Source organism: Protopterus annectens, chromosome 9.part0 (assembly GCF_019279795.1).
Source record: "Protopterus annectens isolate FY-2018-M chromosome 9.part0, PAN1.0, whole genome shotgun sequence".
Taxonomy (NCBI): Eukaryota; Metazoa; Chordata; order Ceratodontiformes; family Protopteridae; genus Protopterus; species Protopterus annectens.
This window is the reverse complement of record NC_056743.1, coordinates 286,616,894-286,633,631: the sequence shown is the minus strand read 5'-3', so window position 1 is coordinate 286,633,631 and position 16,738 is coordinate 286,616,894. Positions and strand designations below refer to the sequence as shown.

The 16,738-nt window shown below is 44.3% G+C and overlaps 1 protein-coding gene across 2 annotated transcripts in view; it reads left to right on the top strand.

Annotated features, from left to right (window-relative positions):
- Nucleotides 1-16,738, top strand: part of USH1C (USH1 protein network component harmonin) — a 3,114,702-nt gene that overhangs the window by 2,151,394 nt on the left and 946,570 nt on the right. The window lies entirely within an intron of this gene.

Sequence of the window (16,738 nt, the reverse complement as noted above, 5' to 3'; positions counted from 1 at the left end):
TTTTTGGAAGTAAGTTTTCTTAGTAAAGTAATTACACATCTCTTTAACAGTGCTACACTGATTTTAAGAAATATTTCTAATTGGACTTTATAACTGTGTATGAAATGTAATTTTAATCTAAGAAAGTTTTTATCTGATGTTGTTAATCTTCTTCCCATTCATCACTGATGGGTTCGGTCCCAAGCCTTCGGAACTGTGTCGGCCTAATACCAAGCTTGCATACACCAAAAACTCTCAAACTAAGCTGCTACCCACTATACCCTTCTCCCTGTTACCTCAGATCTCGTTTGTCACGAAGCCATATAGCAGCGTTTCACCGAGCTCTCTAGCTAAGTGTTCTATTTTTTTTGCTAATTGTGTATTTTTGAACTCTTTTTTCCTAATCTCACTCTTTTACCCTTATTTTATCTAACTAGCTCTACCCATTGGGTATTTCTTATACCATCATTGGTACACCCTCTCCTTACCCTTGTGGTATTACTTGATACCATCGTTGGTGTCTTCTTTCTTTTTCTTCAGTCTTTCTTTTTAGGTACTAGTAGTGTGTGTTTTTTTTGTGTGTGTATGGAAATGTCTGATAAAAAAGGGGCATCAGGGTTTAAACACCACCTCTTGCAATGGCAAACTCCCTAACAGCGACTCGCACGATGACTGGGTTTATTGTCTGTACCTCTCTGTTAAACCTCCTTGTCAGATTTGTCTAAGTTTTAGTCAGCAGACGCTGAACAAAAGGAAAAACAAACTGATTTTGAAAGGCCTTTTAGTTTCTCCTTTCTCAGAGGCACTTTCTGTGTTGGAGGTCTCAACCCTGCCAGTGAAGGACAAGAAACATCCCCATTCGGATCCCTCTTCACCGGCTGGTGATAAGGGCAAGTCTCACAAACATAAGGCCCATAAATCTTCATCAGAGCATGGGAATGGTTCATCAGCTGTGACTATGACTACTGCTTCTGTTCCGAGCTCTGCCCCAGTTGCCACTTTGACAGAAGTCATAGGCATTACAGAATTTTCAGTGTCTGCACCACCTTTGGCACCAACCTCTACAGCACCGACCCTGCCTTCCATGTCAGCTATGGCTCCGATCTTACCTTCCACAACAGCTACGGCACTGACTTCACCTTATACCACACCGAAAGCGGTTTCGACCCACGCAATTCCTTTGGAACTGATAACTTCCACTCCGAGTGCCTCCTTGGCACAGAGTCCTTTTTCTGCGCCACTAATTCCTGTACTACCTGTCTCCAGGTTAGAGACTATGGTGCCACTAGCTCAAACACCACAGACCCGATACTCCCCTTAATTGGATACATTCCTAGGTCAGACATACAGCCCCTTTCTTGACCAACCCGATTTCCCTTCAGGAGTGTCCACAAGGTCCACCAGGAGTCTTTCCGAATTTGATGTAGTGCGCTTGTTGGATCAGCTGTTGACAGCCAGAGGGATAACAAATGTTCCTAAGACTCACCCCCCTTTGGGGTTTGGGTCTATCGCTCCCAGGACTCCCATGAATACTCCTCCTTTGGATTTGTCGATTCCAAAGCCCATTGCTCTGATGTCCTTGGTGGAAACCCATTTCTCAATGCCAACAGTGACTCTCTCTCTGAGGGTTCGAGGCCACCCCTTTGGGTTTGGGTTTCATTAGAACCGTCCCTTCCTCACACTCATGGTTGGGGGGCAGAATCCTTGGTCCTGAGCATGGTTCCGAGTGTTTTATGGGTTCCATCCTCGGATCTGGGGATAACATCTACCCTGATCTTGCTTGAGGCACCAACCCCGAGAGTGGGTCTGGTGGAGCGGGGTGTGACCCCGGTTCCAAGGTTGTCCTACTTTGTTTCGGGCTCCCATTCCTCTTCGGGTGAGCCTGCTTTCCGGGTGATGGAAAGAGTGCTTGCTTCAAGAAGCACTCCTCTGACGTTGGAACTTTACCCTGCTCCCTCTGAACTACAGCTACCATGGGCCACCTCCCCAGGATGCTGATAGAAGCCTCAGGAAACCCCAGTTCAGGGTACCCATCCTTTCGGGTCTTCCTCAGATATTCCCACTGAAGAACCTCCTCGGAAGAAGGTGTGTAAGAGGAAATACATTGATTTTCCTGAAGAGTCTTTGACAGAGGATACGGACTATGATGATGGGAAAGAGTCCCCATGGTCACCCTCTGACGATATCTCCTTCGGAGACATCCTGGAAATATTGAAACAGAGGGGTGGCTGGAAGCCCTCTAACCCTTTCTTGGAGGAGTCCGTCTTCCTGCAGGCTTTTCCCTCTCGGCCTTCTAACTCTTGGGTGACCCCACCTGCCGATGAGTTAGTCCAGCTCATCATGCAGCGTGCATGGAGGAACCCGATTGCTTTCCTCTGGAAGCAGTCGGGCTTCATTTTTCTCTGCACCAAACTGCCTGGCATTCTATTACAAAAGATCGGTGGGTGTAGAGAATAATCTCCAGAGGCTACTACATCCCTCTAACCTCCCATCCAAAACCTACAAAAAACCATCCTGATGTTCCACGTAATTAAAGGGAAGAAGTGGCTTCAGAGATAAGAAAGCTGTGTCAAAAAAGAGTCATACAACCAGTCCCTCCAGACCAGTGCAGATCCGGTTTTTACTCTAGATTCTTTTTGGTGCCAAAAAAGACCAGTGATTGGAGACCCATTCGGGATCTCAGCCATTTAAACAAATCAGTGGTTCAAACCAAATTCCGCATGGTCACTATTCAATCCATTCTCCCTTTTTTACGTGAGGATGTTTGGATGTGCTCAATAGACCTCTGGGATGCATATTACCACATCAAAATAGACAAATGCTACAGGAGTCTCCTTTGCATCTGGCTAGGAGCCAATCATTACCAGTTCCGAGCTCTGCCATTCGGTCTCTCAACGGCCCCCAGATTGTTCACGAAATGTCTAGCAGTGGTGACAGCTGATCTGAGACTTCAAGTATTCCAGGTGTTTCCATATTTAGATGATTGGCTCCTTTCCGCCCCCACCAAGCGTCTTCTGACCATGGCCCTCCGTTACACACTGTCACTAGTGGAGTCCCTAGGCATCACCATACATTGGGAGAAATCCAATTTACAACCTACCCAACAGCTGGAATTTATAGGGGCAGTTTTTAATACTCAAACATGCCTGGTATCTCTACCAGCTCACAGGCTTCAAAGGTTAAGATTTCAAGTACGGGTGATACTCTGTCAAGGAAAGGTGTCAGCAAGAAAAGTTCTCCAGGCTCTGGAGTCCATGGCTGCAGCCATTCCGATAGTTCCTCTGGCAAGATTACACATAAGACTGCTACAGTGGCTCCTGTTGTCCAAATGGTTGGCAAACCTTCACCCCCTAAACTTACAGATCCTCATTACCAACTCTTGCAAGCAAGATCTCCTCTGGTGGATGAGGCCAGACGCAGAACTTTGGTGTCGCTCCTTTCAGACTCCTCAACCCAATGCCACGGTAACCACAGGTGCTTCCCTGAGAGGGTTGGGGAGGCATTTTCAGGGAAAGACAGTCCAAGGGATGTGGTCGAGCTTAGAGGCCAACCTGCACATCAGTGTGATGGAGTTGAGAGCGGTGCTGTTGGCGTTGCAGGCATTACATTGTTTCTTCCATCAGGAACGATTGCGATTCATTCAGACAATATGTCAGTAGTCTGATGCATAAACAAACAAGGAGGAACCAAATCCTACCCCCTGTGTCGAGAGGCCATGAGAATTTGGCACTGGGCGGTAGCTTCCGACCGGTTTCTTATAACAACGCATATAGTTCAATGTGATTGCGGACAGGCTGAACAGATGCATCCTCCTTCCACACGAGTGGTCACTCAATCCAAACGTGACGACAGAAATTTTCACCCGATGGGGCCAGCCTTGCTGCAATCTCTTCGCCTCCCCTTCAAACAACAAATGCAGCAGCTTTTTTGCCCTCTTTCCCCCAAAGGGGGAGTCCCTGAGAGACACTCGAACTCATGATTGGCCCACGGATCTCCTTTATGCTTATCCTCCAATTCCCTTGATGCCCCTATTTTTAAAGAAAGCAATTTGGTTGAGATGCAAGTTGATCCTTATTGCCCCATTCTGGCCTCATCAAGTGTGGTTCCCCTTCCTCCGGGCTCACCTGTTACAACTTCCATGGATCCTGGACACTCATCCAGACTTAATTTCTCACACCCAAGGGTTGACTCTCCCAAATCTGTCCACTCTCAAGCTGACAGCTTGGTTTCTCCACTTCCATTAGTCACCAGGCAGGAAACCCTTTCCTCACCTGTTCGCGATATCATTATGGCCTCCCATAAGCCATTCACCAGAAAACTTTACAGAGATAAATGGAAAAAGTTTGCTCGTTGGTCTAAAGAACAGATGCTAGATCCCTTCTCAGCTCCGGTCTATGTTATACTTCAATACCTTTCTGAGTTTTTTGAGAATGGAGCATCAGCTTCTACCATACGAGTCCATTTAGCAGCTATTTCCAACTTTCATAATGGATTAGAGGGCACTCCACTTATCTTCACCCACCTATGCAAGACTTTTTCAAAGGAGTGTTTCATAGCAGACCTCCAGTCAGGCATTCGTTAGAGGCATGGAATCTCTCCCTAGTACTGCAGTCTCTCTCTTTACCCCCTTTTGAGCCTGCTGCAAAATGTGATCTCAAATTCCTGTCATGGAAATCTCTATTTTTGGTAGCTGTCACATCAGCTAGACGGCTATCTGAATTACAAGCCTTATGCATCAAGAGCCTGTACTTAATTTTTCATAAAGACAGAGTATCACTACGTACTAATCCATCTTTTATTCACAAAGTGATTTATGATTTCTCTGTGAACCAATCCATTGAACTTCCAGTGTTTTTCCCAAAGTATTCCAGTAAAGGAGAATACTGTCTACACTCATTGGACGTACATAGGCAACTACATTTTTACTTAGACAGGCCTAACTCTATCCGCAAGTCAGATCAACTTTTCATTTCTTTCTCTGGTCCAGAAATGGGATATGCTGTATCAAAAGTCACTTTATCAAAGTGGCTCAGAGACTGTATTGCTTTTTCATATTCATGTACAAATGAGCCTAAACCTCACAATGTCAAAGCACATTCAACAAGAGCTATAGCAACTTCTGTGCTTTTCACTCCAGAACTTCTATGGACGACATTTGCGCAGCAGCCATTTGTGCTAAACCTCACAATTTCATCAAACAGTACAAGTTGGATATGGTCTCCAGAGGAAGAGCGATCTTTGGCTCAGTGGTGCTCAGGAATGGTCTTCCATAAGTGCCACCCAAGTTTCTCGGGTAGCTTGGGATTCTGTCCCATCAGTGATGAATGGGAAGAGGATTAACATCAGATAAAGAAGTTATGTCTTACATAACATTCCATCTGTGTTGTTGATCTTCTTCCATTCATCACATCCCACCCTCTGTCCCCCATCAAAGGATCCTGGTGGATCTCATGGGTCCTTGTCATGTTTCCAGGGTTTTTGCTCAGAAATGGCCTCTGCTTTTACTTCTATATGTTGTATGCAAACTCGATCTGAGGTAACAGGGAGAATGGCATTGTGGGTAGCAGCTTAGCTCGAGAATTTTTGGTGTATGCGAGCTTGGTATTAGGTCGACACGGTTCTGAGGGCTTGGAACCGAACCCATCAGTGATGAATGGAAGAAGATCAACAACACAGATGGAACGTTATGGTAAGACATAACTTCTTTTTTTTTTTAATAGCTCATTCCAGATTATTAACCTTAGAGTTGCATAAAGTGTCTTTTAATTTCCCTTAGGTGAGCAAAGTGATTTTTATTTGGCTCATTTGTTAACCTTCAAGACATACATATTTATAGTGGACAGTGAGAAAGAGGTCAGGTACCTACTTACAGTATTTGCAGCTTGGTTACTGGAGCCTAGAAACTGAAGTCTTATTGAGAATATCTGTTTCATTTGGTTAAATATATGAAACACTGTCATCAGGTGCTGAGAAGCATTAAAAGTATTTCTTGGTGCAACCCTGTAAGGGCCATTAATACCAACTCTGCATAGCATTATTCTTAACGGTATAGACAGTCTTATTAAATCACTTAAATTATTTTTCACTGTTCTCTCTGCACTCATATTGGATGCATGCCTGTCTTTATTCATTTTGTTCTTATATTATTTTTGTCTTGCTTTATCGCAAATACTTAGCATCATTTGCTGATATGCATCCTGTTAAGAAATATTAAGTTTAACATTTGCTGTATTCAGGTTTTTCTGCTCACCTGTGGTCTACTACATTTATTTCAAACAAAAGATGGCAACTTACTCAATATATTTAATTCTTAGTGGACCACAGCAAAACTGATACATAAAGATAACAAGAAAATGTTACCTTGCCTTGCCTTTCCTTTCCTCTTTTACAAGAAAGATACATTGTTATGAAATGCCAACAAGGAAGTGCAAGTAGTTGTCTAACTACATAGGTCACATGTATATGTGATTATGGTGACCCATTCTGCCTCATAAGATCCCTGATCCCTCCAGGTTAAACAGTTGTCTTCCCAGTCAGTTTTGGCAGCGGTTGCAGTAAAAAGTTTAGATAATACTTTGCTGATCTCATCTAACCTTCAGTCTCTGATTCACTGACCATTCCTCCACTGCTAAACCTAAACTCCTACCACTTACCATCAAGACAGCATATATCGCTATGCACAGGCTCTGCTTTACTTTATGTAACTTTCCAATTATGAAGACTTGTCATTGCCAAGATCTTTGTGTATCATAAATCTCTGATGACTGCAAAGAACAGATATGTAATCCTAACTGCTACTGCAAAAAATAAATAAATGTGACGAATAGTGTTATGGGCTCATGATTCATTCTGTCTCTGCTAATTAATGTACAAAAGGGCGATTGGCCTTAAGTACCTTTGGGAAGCACATTACTGTCTGAAGTAATAGCTAACACTTTGTATCAAATACACTTAACATTGAACAGCAGCAAATCAAACTCGTACTCACTGGGTCCTCAGGAGTCCATTGACTTCCAGTGTAATTTTACCAAGAGGAATTGATACTTGGATTATTTTGCGCGCACACACACACACACACACACACACACACACACACACACACACACACATTTTCCAGATGATGTTAATATCACCTTTTTAGGAGTAAGACCCCTTTCATTGTCTTTGTGATAATGTGACCACCAAGTAGCAAAATATAGTTAGTAAGTCCAACAGACCCCAACGGCAAACACCACCAAGCAAAAATGAAGCAATATGTCCCAATAACTGACAGAGAAGAATGCTGTAGTCAATAACAAACTCACCAAGCTTGTAGTAGAAAATTTTCTACTACAAGCTTTATGAGTTCGTTATTGACTACAGCGTTCTTCTCTGTCAGATACTGGGACATATTGCTTCAAAATATAGTTAATGTTTACCGTCAAAATAACCAGTCATTAAATATTTGCATGGTGTCAGTAGCTTGAACATTAACTCCTTGAAAGGTATGAGACAACAGTTCAGTTTATCAGTTCACTACACATAGTCTTAAGCAATTAAATCCATCAGCCACAAAAGAGTACTAAAACTCTTTTGTTGAAGTGAATAAAATTAAGTATTGCACTTGGTAAAATGAAGTATATAATCAGCTTTAAGCTTTCACAAAGAAAATACAAAATAAATGAGTTTAAGCACAAATAACATGAAGAAGAATTCTGTCTACTAGCTCAACAAGAACTGTAGATATTATGTAGTCCTATCTCGCTGTAATTCTTGCTGGATGGGTTCGGAGCCGATTCTCGGCCGTTACTAAAGCTCGACAGCTTTTATTGGGTTGAGGCTAACCCCTATCCCATGGTGCCTCACGGCAGTTCCCCAGATCTCGTTTGCCGCAAAAGCTTTGAGGTTGTCTTTTTACTGGCTCGTTGGCTAAGTAGAAGAGTTTTTGATAAATATTGTTATATTTCATCCTTTTTCTTTACTTTCTACCTTTAATAGTTGTTAGTTATTACCTATGTGATTGTTATTGAGTGCTTGATCTCGTATTCCACCTTTTTAGGATTGTACAACCAGTTTTAGTTAGAGGGCCGTAGTTGCCCATTTAAATTAGAGGGCCTTTCCTCCCTGAGTGCTAGTCTTTTTTTTTTTTTTTTTTTTTTTTTTTTTTTTAATATAAACTTTTCTTCTCTTCATATTTTTATTTTTATAGTTAGTGTTGTTGTTAAAAATTTTTGTAAGCCTTGTTTTCTTGTCAGCATGTCTAAAGAGAAAGACAGAGAACATAAGGAACACCGCCCATCGGAGTTCAAGAAATATGACAAGTGTTCACAAAAAATGTCATTGACTGACAGTCACACTAGCTGTGTGTACTGTTTGGGAGAGGCTCACTTACAAGAACCCTGTACTTTTTGTCATGCCTTTAGTACTAGGGTTCTTAATGAGAGGAAATGTAAATTAATAGACAGGGGTTTTATGACCAGTTCCTTCCAGGAACAGCTGGACCTTGGTCAGACAGCTCCCAAAACTGTGAAGAGAAAATCTTCGGTTCCAGCATTGGAGCCATCTAAAAAGTCTAAAGCGATGGAGCCAAAGAGTTCTGGCTCCGATTCTACTTCTTCTTTCTCGGTGCTGTCGGTTTCTTCGGTGCAGAGGCAACCTTCGTTATCAAGACACTCACCAGTTATTGACCCTGTTTCATCTATGTTGAGGTCTCCTATATTAGAAAGGAGGAGATCTCCTTTTGTCTCTACCCATTCCTCCAAAACACTTTCAGATGAGGACATCGAGCGGGTGGTGAAGAGGTTTCTTTGTGACCTGGCTCTGGCTAAAACGTTAGCTCATCTGGACCCAAAGGTTTCAGAGCCGCCCCATCTACAGACTACTGCTCCTCCTCCAACTGCTTCGCTCTCGGAGCCAAACACTTAGGGTTCTTTTTTGTTGGATCCTTCAGTTCTGAAAATTCTTCCTTCTTCCTTGAAACCGGTAAATCTATCCTCAGTGGCTCAGTCTGGAGCTGAGGGATCTGGGAGCCGACGCTCTCGAGTCGACTCTGAGAGGGATAGTCACCCCAGTTTTTCTTCAGAACCGACCCTCCCTCTTGGTGCTTCGGTTCGACTGAGCTCGGTTCCCATGTCTGCTTCGGAACCTGTCCCTGCTGCTCGGAGCCAACCTTCCATCTCCTCAGAACAGAGGTTGTCTTCGGACTGTGGTGGAAAGGCCTTCGAAGCAATAGAGAAAGCTTTGTCCAGTGCCAAAGCCCTGCCTTTGGACCTGATGTCCCACCAGCAGACGGCAGCAACCTCTTCTCCTCCGCCACCCCCTCAGTGTAGGCAACCAGAGACCCAAGCAGCCCCCATTGGAGCTGTCCCCTCTTCTGAGACTTCCCCAGATTATCCCACCGGGGAGCTTTCTCAGAAGAAACTTGATAAGAGGAAGCACGCTGACTTATCCGAGTCTGTCACGTCAGACACTGATTTGGATGAATCAGAAGGATCCGCTAGATCCCACTCTGAGGGTGTCTCCTTTTCTGACATCCTTGAAATCCTTAGACAGAGGGGTGATTGGAAGACCTCTAATCTTACTGAGGACAAATCAGTGTACCGTGAGGCCTTTGTTTCCCGACCTTCCACCTCTTGGGTGACACCGCCTTATGACCAGCTCTTGGGGGTCAAATCTCGCAAAGCCTGGACCTCCCTGGATACAGTGGAGCCTGTCCCAAGGAGGCCAAACAAATTTATGACTGCTCCAGAAGAGAAGTCGTTTCTTTCTAAGGGAGTTCCTGTTGATGCTATGGTGGTAGCAGTGGCCACAAAAAAGGAGTTGTCTGAGACATCTTCTAATATCCAACCTCCTAATAAGGAGTGCAGGATGATAGATAGGTATGGAAAGCATACCATGTTCATCGTGTTTCACTGTTGCAGTCATTACACTTGGGTTATCCTGCTGGCAGGCTACCCACAGTCGGCCTGAATTCCAAAGTCTTGGTCCGGCGTCAGTTGCTGTCGCCTCTTCCCTGACGTCAGTGCACCAGGAGTATATAAGATGCAGCCGACACCATTTTCTTCAGTCTTTCTTGCCGGGTGGTGCCCGAAGCAAAAGCAGTTTGCAAGTGAAGGTCGGCCGACTCCTGAGATTTTTCGAAATTGAATTTCAGATCCGAAGTCTTCAGTAAAGCTAAGTACCCCATTGGGGAAACATTTTTCTTGCTCCAGACCGATGTCAGTAAAAGTTAAGAATTGTATTTCTTGTGGGAAGCAAATACCTCATAAGGATTTTCATTCTTACTGTATTCCTTGCCTAGGCCCTGATCACGACATTGCTAGTTGTCGGTTTTGTGCTAGATTTAACCAACGCACTATTAAGCGTCGGTACAATGTTGCATTTCATTACTTTGGCCAAAGGTTTAACTATATAATGCCGTCGGAACAGCTGACGACCAGTGTTCATAAAAAGCGCAAGGAAAAAGAAAAAGACAGGCATCCGAGGTCCAAAACCGACAACGAAGCCGCCTCTAGGCCAGTCGCCGGTTCTCAGTGAGGCACTTTCGCAGCCCCTGACACCCGCTACCTCAGAGCCAGAGGCCACCTCCGACTCCCACGTGGAGACTACTAGGCCTCTGTAAACTCAAGATATTGGGCCTACGGAAACTAATCCCTCGGATGGGTCTGGAACCACTGAGCAGGCATCGGCTTCTTAGGGTGTTTTCAGACCTACACAGCTTTATATCAAGCCAACTTCAGCATCCAAGACAAAGAATAAAATAGCTTTAAAGACAAAGAAACAAGTACAGCATTCTCCTGGACAGACATCCATGCCTAAGAAACAGATGCTCAAAATGGCCGAAGACCTAATTACTTTGATCAGGGGTTCCCATCCCCCTCCTGATAAAAGGCCTAGGCAAGACACTGAATATGATTCCTCTGATCAGGTTTCCATTTCATCTGACTCCTCTTCAGAACAGAGATACTCTCTTCCTCCCTATGTGGACTCTGATGCTGAAGAATCTATCCCTTCAGCCTCTCCTCCTGAGGACTATTCTTTTGGGGAAACCCTGCACACCATGAGGCAGCATTTCCACTGGGAGAGCCAGGATTAATCAGAATCTAAGAAAAGGCTCAGAGATTTTCTTTTATTGCCTCAACACAGACCTCTTGCTATTCCACCTGTTCTAGACATTGTAGATGATGTATTTTCAGAGTCCAAGTCTGTCTCCTGATTCTTTACCCCCTGCACCAGTTAAGCCAGATAGGTACTACAGTGTTCCAGATTCACATAAATTTCTATATAAAAACCCTGCTGCTGACCCAGGAACTATATCTCAGGGTCCCAAAGGGGTCAAGGCTTCCATTGCAAACAACCCTATATCCTCTGGTAGGAATTCTAGAACACTGGACAGATGGGGGAAAAAGGTTTACACCTCTGCTACTTTAGTTGTAAGAGCTTTAAATTGCCAGTTTCATATGCTTAAATATCAGCAATACCTACTGTTTCTTCTAAAACAGAAAATGCTGACAAAGTCCGAATGTCCTGAAAACAAGGAAATGCAGGATTTATTGCATGCAGCTGAACAAGTGGGAAAGCATACTTTGCAATGTGGTTTTGATTCACTAGAGGCCTCTTGCAGGGCCGCAGTAACAGTATTCGAAGGCATGCCTGGTTAAAGGAACAGAGTCTGCCTGATCATGTTAAAGCAAAATTATTGGATGCTCCATTACAGCATGATACTTTGTTTGCTGTTAAGACAGAAGAGGTGTTAAAGAAAATGGAGGATAAAGCTAAATCTATGCAGACAGTAAAGGATTTCTTACAGGTTCAGCCACCCAGATTTAGCAGGATCTGGCCTTCTAAGAATTGGTCCTTTGCAGTGTCAGTGTCAGACAGGCTTCAAAGAGGCAGGTACAGACACCCTAGAGGTAGATCTCAACCCCAAGGCTCATACAGGCCTAAACAATGGGGTACCTCTGCCTCCAAAAGCGGAGAAGACAAATCACAACCATATAGGAAACAGTCCCAATGACTTCCCATTGCCAATGCCAAGCACTTATCTTTTGGCAGCACCCTTAGGGGGAAAGCTAGCACTTTTTTCACAAAATTGGCACATGATCACCCAGGACAAATGGGTACTGAATATTGTTTCTCAGGGCTACAGGTTCCACTTTAACACTCTTCCAAAGGCAAAAGCAGACCTGCCACACAATCAATGGGCAGAGGCACAAAAACAAATTACATCTCTCATGGACATGAGGGCTATTCAGCTAGTACCACAGCAAGAGCAGGGACAAGGATTTTACTCAAGGCTTTTCTTGGTACCCAGAAAGGACAAAGCATGGAGACCAGTACTGTACCTGTCTATTCTAAATACTTTTCTGGACGTTCCAAAATTCAAAATGTTGACACTGGAGCAACTTCTGCCCATGCTAGGCAAGGAGGCTTGGCTCGTAACTTTGGACCTCAAAGAGGCATACCTGCATGTCCCAATCAGACAGTCTTGCAGAAGATACCTCATATTCATAGCTGGCTCAATGCACTACCAATTCTCTGCACTGCCCTTTGGCTTATCTACTGCACCCAGGGTCTTCACAAAATGCCTGGCACCAGTAATTGCATTTTGCAGACAAAGAGGAATTCAAATGTATCCCTACCTGGACAATTGCCTTATCAAGTAGAGAGCAAGGACATTCTACTAAAGCATCTGGCGTTTGTAAACAGATTGCTAATTTGCCTAGGGTACACAGTAAACGAAAATAAATCAAAACTAGTACCCTCTCAAGAGATGATATTCCTGGGTGCAAGCTTAAATACAACTGCCCAGATTTCTTATCTCATGCCAGACAAACAAAGGCAACTGACTTATTACTTCCAAAAGATGGCAACAAAAACCCAGTTACCTGCAAGAAAAATTCTGCAGGCTTTGGGCTTCATGGCATCCTGCATTCTGCTATTTCCATATGCAAGACTGCATATGAGGAAGCTACAGTGGTATCTAAAAAGTGTTTGGACTCAACATTGCCACAGCCTGGAAACATTAATTACCCTCATTCCCTGCCAGCAACAGGAGTTTTGGTGGTGGGCACAGGCCTGTCACCACAACAAGGGACAGCCATTCACTTTACCCACAGCCAGGCAAACACTAACAACAGATGCATCGGATTATGCCTGGGGGGCACACGTGGCACAAAAATGTATTCAGGGCAAGTGGCCCGCAAGCCAAATGCATCTTCATATCAATCAAAAAGAGATGCTAGCTGTACAAAATGCTCTGACAGCCTTCAAGGATCTACTTCATCCAGGACAACTATTGCTGAAGACGGACAATACTACAGTCATGTGGTACATAAACAAGCAAGGGGGCACACATTCCTACCCCCTCTGCAGGCAAGCTGTGACTTTGTGGAAAACAGCATTGACCTCTCAAGTGCATCTGCAAGCACAATTCCTGCCAGGAAAGACAAATGCTGTGGCAGACGAACTAAGCAGAAACCTCATGGACCCTCATGAGTGGAAACTAGATCCACAAGTCTTCAGCATGATAACAAGGAAATGGGGATGCCCAGACATAGATCTATTTGCATCCCCTCACAACTGCCAACTACAGAGATTCTGCACAAGGACGTATCATACACAAGCATGGAAGGTGGACGCTCTGTCATTCAGCTGGAAAACTCTGACAGTATATGCCTTTCCTCTACTGCCTCTCCTCCCCAAGGTGCTCCTAAAGGTCAGACAAGAGAAGCCAAAAATTATTCTGATTGCCCCAGACTGGCCACGCCAGCACTGGTACCCAATCCTGTAGAGCTTGTCTCAAGGCCCAGCCTGGACTCTACCTGAAATTCCTCATCTTCTGACCCAACAAAGCAATCAGATCCTGCACAGCCAATTCAGAACTTTAAATTTGGCTGCATGGCGAATAATATAACCACTCAGAACACAAGGAAAGGCTATCTCAAAGCAGTTATGGATGTTATTTTGGAAGCCAGGAGACCCAGCACCAGAAAATCTTATGCAGAAAAATGGAAGAGATTCTGTGCTTGGAATCAGGCACAAGGAATTGAACTGCTTGTTCCAAATATTCCTCAGATTTTACAATACCTAACTGAGATGCTGGACAAAGGCCTATCCTTCTCATCAATTAAGATCCTTGCCTGTGCCATTTCAGCTCATTACAATACGGAACCACCTATTTTTTCACATCCACTGCTAAGGCAGTACCTCAGAGGGACCAAAAACATAAGACCCCCAAGGAGAGCACCGATACCTACATGGGACCTCATTTTTGTCTTGGAAAAGCTCACACTGCCTCCGTTTGAGCCAGCCAGTACAGCCAAGATAAAATTATTATCATGGAAAACAGCTCTGCTCCTAGCAATAACTTCAGCAAGAAGAGTCTCTAGAGTTACAGGCATTAATGGCAGTGGAACCTTTTATCATTTTCCATCCAGACAGGGTTTCTCTAAGGACAAACCCAACATTTATGCCAAAGGCAGTATCCAGTGTGGCTCTTAATCAAACCATTCATTTGCCTACTTTTTATCCAAATCCCCAGAATAAAGGGGAGAGACTTCTGCATTCTTTGGACATACACAGACAGCTATGCTTTTACTTGGACAAAACTAAAGCCTTCAGAAAGACTGAGCAACTTTTAGTGGCATATGCTGCAGCATCACAAGGAAAGGCTATCTCAAAGCAGACTATTTCAAAATGGATAGGACACTGCATTTGTTTCTGCTATGCACAACATGGCAAATCAGTGCCTGAGGGCATTAGGCCACATTCGACCAGGGCAGCAGCCACATCAGCAGCCTTTCTCAGAGGAGTACCAACCAAGGAAATTTTGGAGGCTGCAACTTGGAGTTCAGTGCACACTTTTACCAAGCACTACCACTTACCTCTTTACTCTAAATCCAGAGCAGGCTTTGCCACTGCAGTTCTGCAGGGCCTCATAGCCATTCCTAATTCTATTTAGACCCAGCCGCCCAACCTCAGCTTTGGGATTCAACCCAAGTGTAATGACTACAACAGTGAAACACAATGAACATAGTACAGTTGTGTACCTACCATAAATGTAGATGTTCGAGTGTATTCACTGTTGCAGTCCAGGTTACCCACCCACCATCCCCCTTTCTTTGCTGGGACTTATCTGTACATCTCTATTCTATACAACCTATGTGATGTATTTGCTTGTAGATGAAGGTATTGTTTATTTTAGTGCATGCTTTTTGTAAGCAATGTTTCTAGCCTACCCTTTGGGGGGCACCTGACATCTGGGGCAAGAAAAACTGAAGAAAATGGTGTCGGCTGCATCTTATATACCCCTGGGCACTGACATCAGGGAAGAGGTGACAGCAACCGACGCCAGACCAGGACTTGTGAATTCAAGCCGACTGTGGGTAGCCTGCCAGTAGGATAACCCAAGTGTAATGACTGTAACAGTGAATACACTCGAACATCTACATTTATGGTAGGTACAAAACTGTACTTTCTCTATAGTGGCATTTACCTTAAAATCACTGAATTACCTTTCCCATTTTACTAGACTTCAAAGGGATCTCCTGAAGGAGTTGGGAGACACCCTTCAGAGTTCAGTAGCTTCGGTATCCACGGACAAGGTATCTGAACAGCTCTCCACCCTTACATCCATAGCTAACTCCTCCATGAGGCTGATTTCCTATGCAGCGGACGGAGCAAGCAGGGCAGCCGCAGCAGGAATCTCTCTTAGGAGACATTCCTGGATGCGTCTGTGTAACTTCTCGGAATCCTTTAAGGCATCCTTTACCAACGTCCCCTTTGATGGTTCATTTCTTTTTGGACCACAGGTAAAAGAGACTTTGACCAGGTGCAAGCAGGAAGGGAAAACCTTATCTGCCATCTGAGTCTGTTTCTCCCTTCCTTTTAGACCCTATCTCAAGTGTCAAACAGGAGGGAAAATGTGGTTCTGTAAATCCTAAAAAGGTTTCCTTCAGGCACAAGGTCAACCCTCCCCTAGAGGCAGAGGGGGAGGATATAGTGGAAGATGCTGCCCTCGTGGCGGAGGAGGTCCGCAGCATCAGAGAGATAGGTAAACCTTCTCTGATCGTCCATTCCATCGCCCCTGAGGGGGTGCCTGAGTGTCCGTCTCTGGAGGCAGTCGGGGGTCGTCTTTCACTGTACCCAAGCATCTGGCTAAAAATTTCCCAAGATCGTTGTATACAAACCATAATATCCAGAGGTTACCTGATTCCCTTTGTTTCTGATCCTCCGGTAAACTGGTCTCTACCAGACGTGCCACCTATTCAGTTAGACCGTGCAACATCAGAGGTCATCTTGTTGCTGCAAAAAAAGAGTCATCCAAGAAGTCCCCACAGATCAGATAGGATCCGGAACTTACGATTCTTTTTAGTTCCAAAAAAGACAGGGGACTGGAGAGCAATTCTAGAGCTCAGCAAACTAAACAAGTCTGTAAAGAAATCGAAGTTCCGAATGATCACTCTGCAGTCTATTTTTCCCTTTATCGGGAAAGACAATTGGATGTGCTCAGTAGATTTTTCAGAACGCGTACTAACACAACAAAATAGACAGGCACTCCAGTAGACATCTACGCTTTCAGCTGGGAGCCAGTCATTTTCAATTTTGAACACTGCCCTTTGGCCTCACTACAGCCCCCAGAGTGTTCACCAAATGCATGGCAGTGGTAACGGCTCATCTGAGATGTCAAGGATTCCAGGTGTTTCCGTACCTAGATGACTGGCTCCTCACTGCTACCACCAAGCATCAACTAATCAGAACCAGGGATGAGACTCTTTCC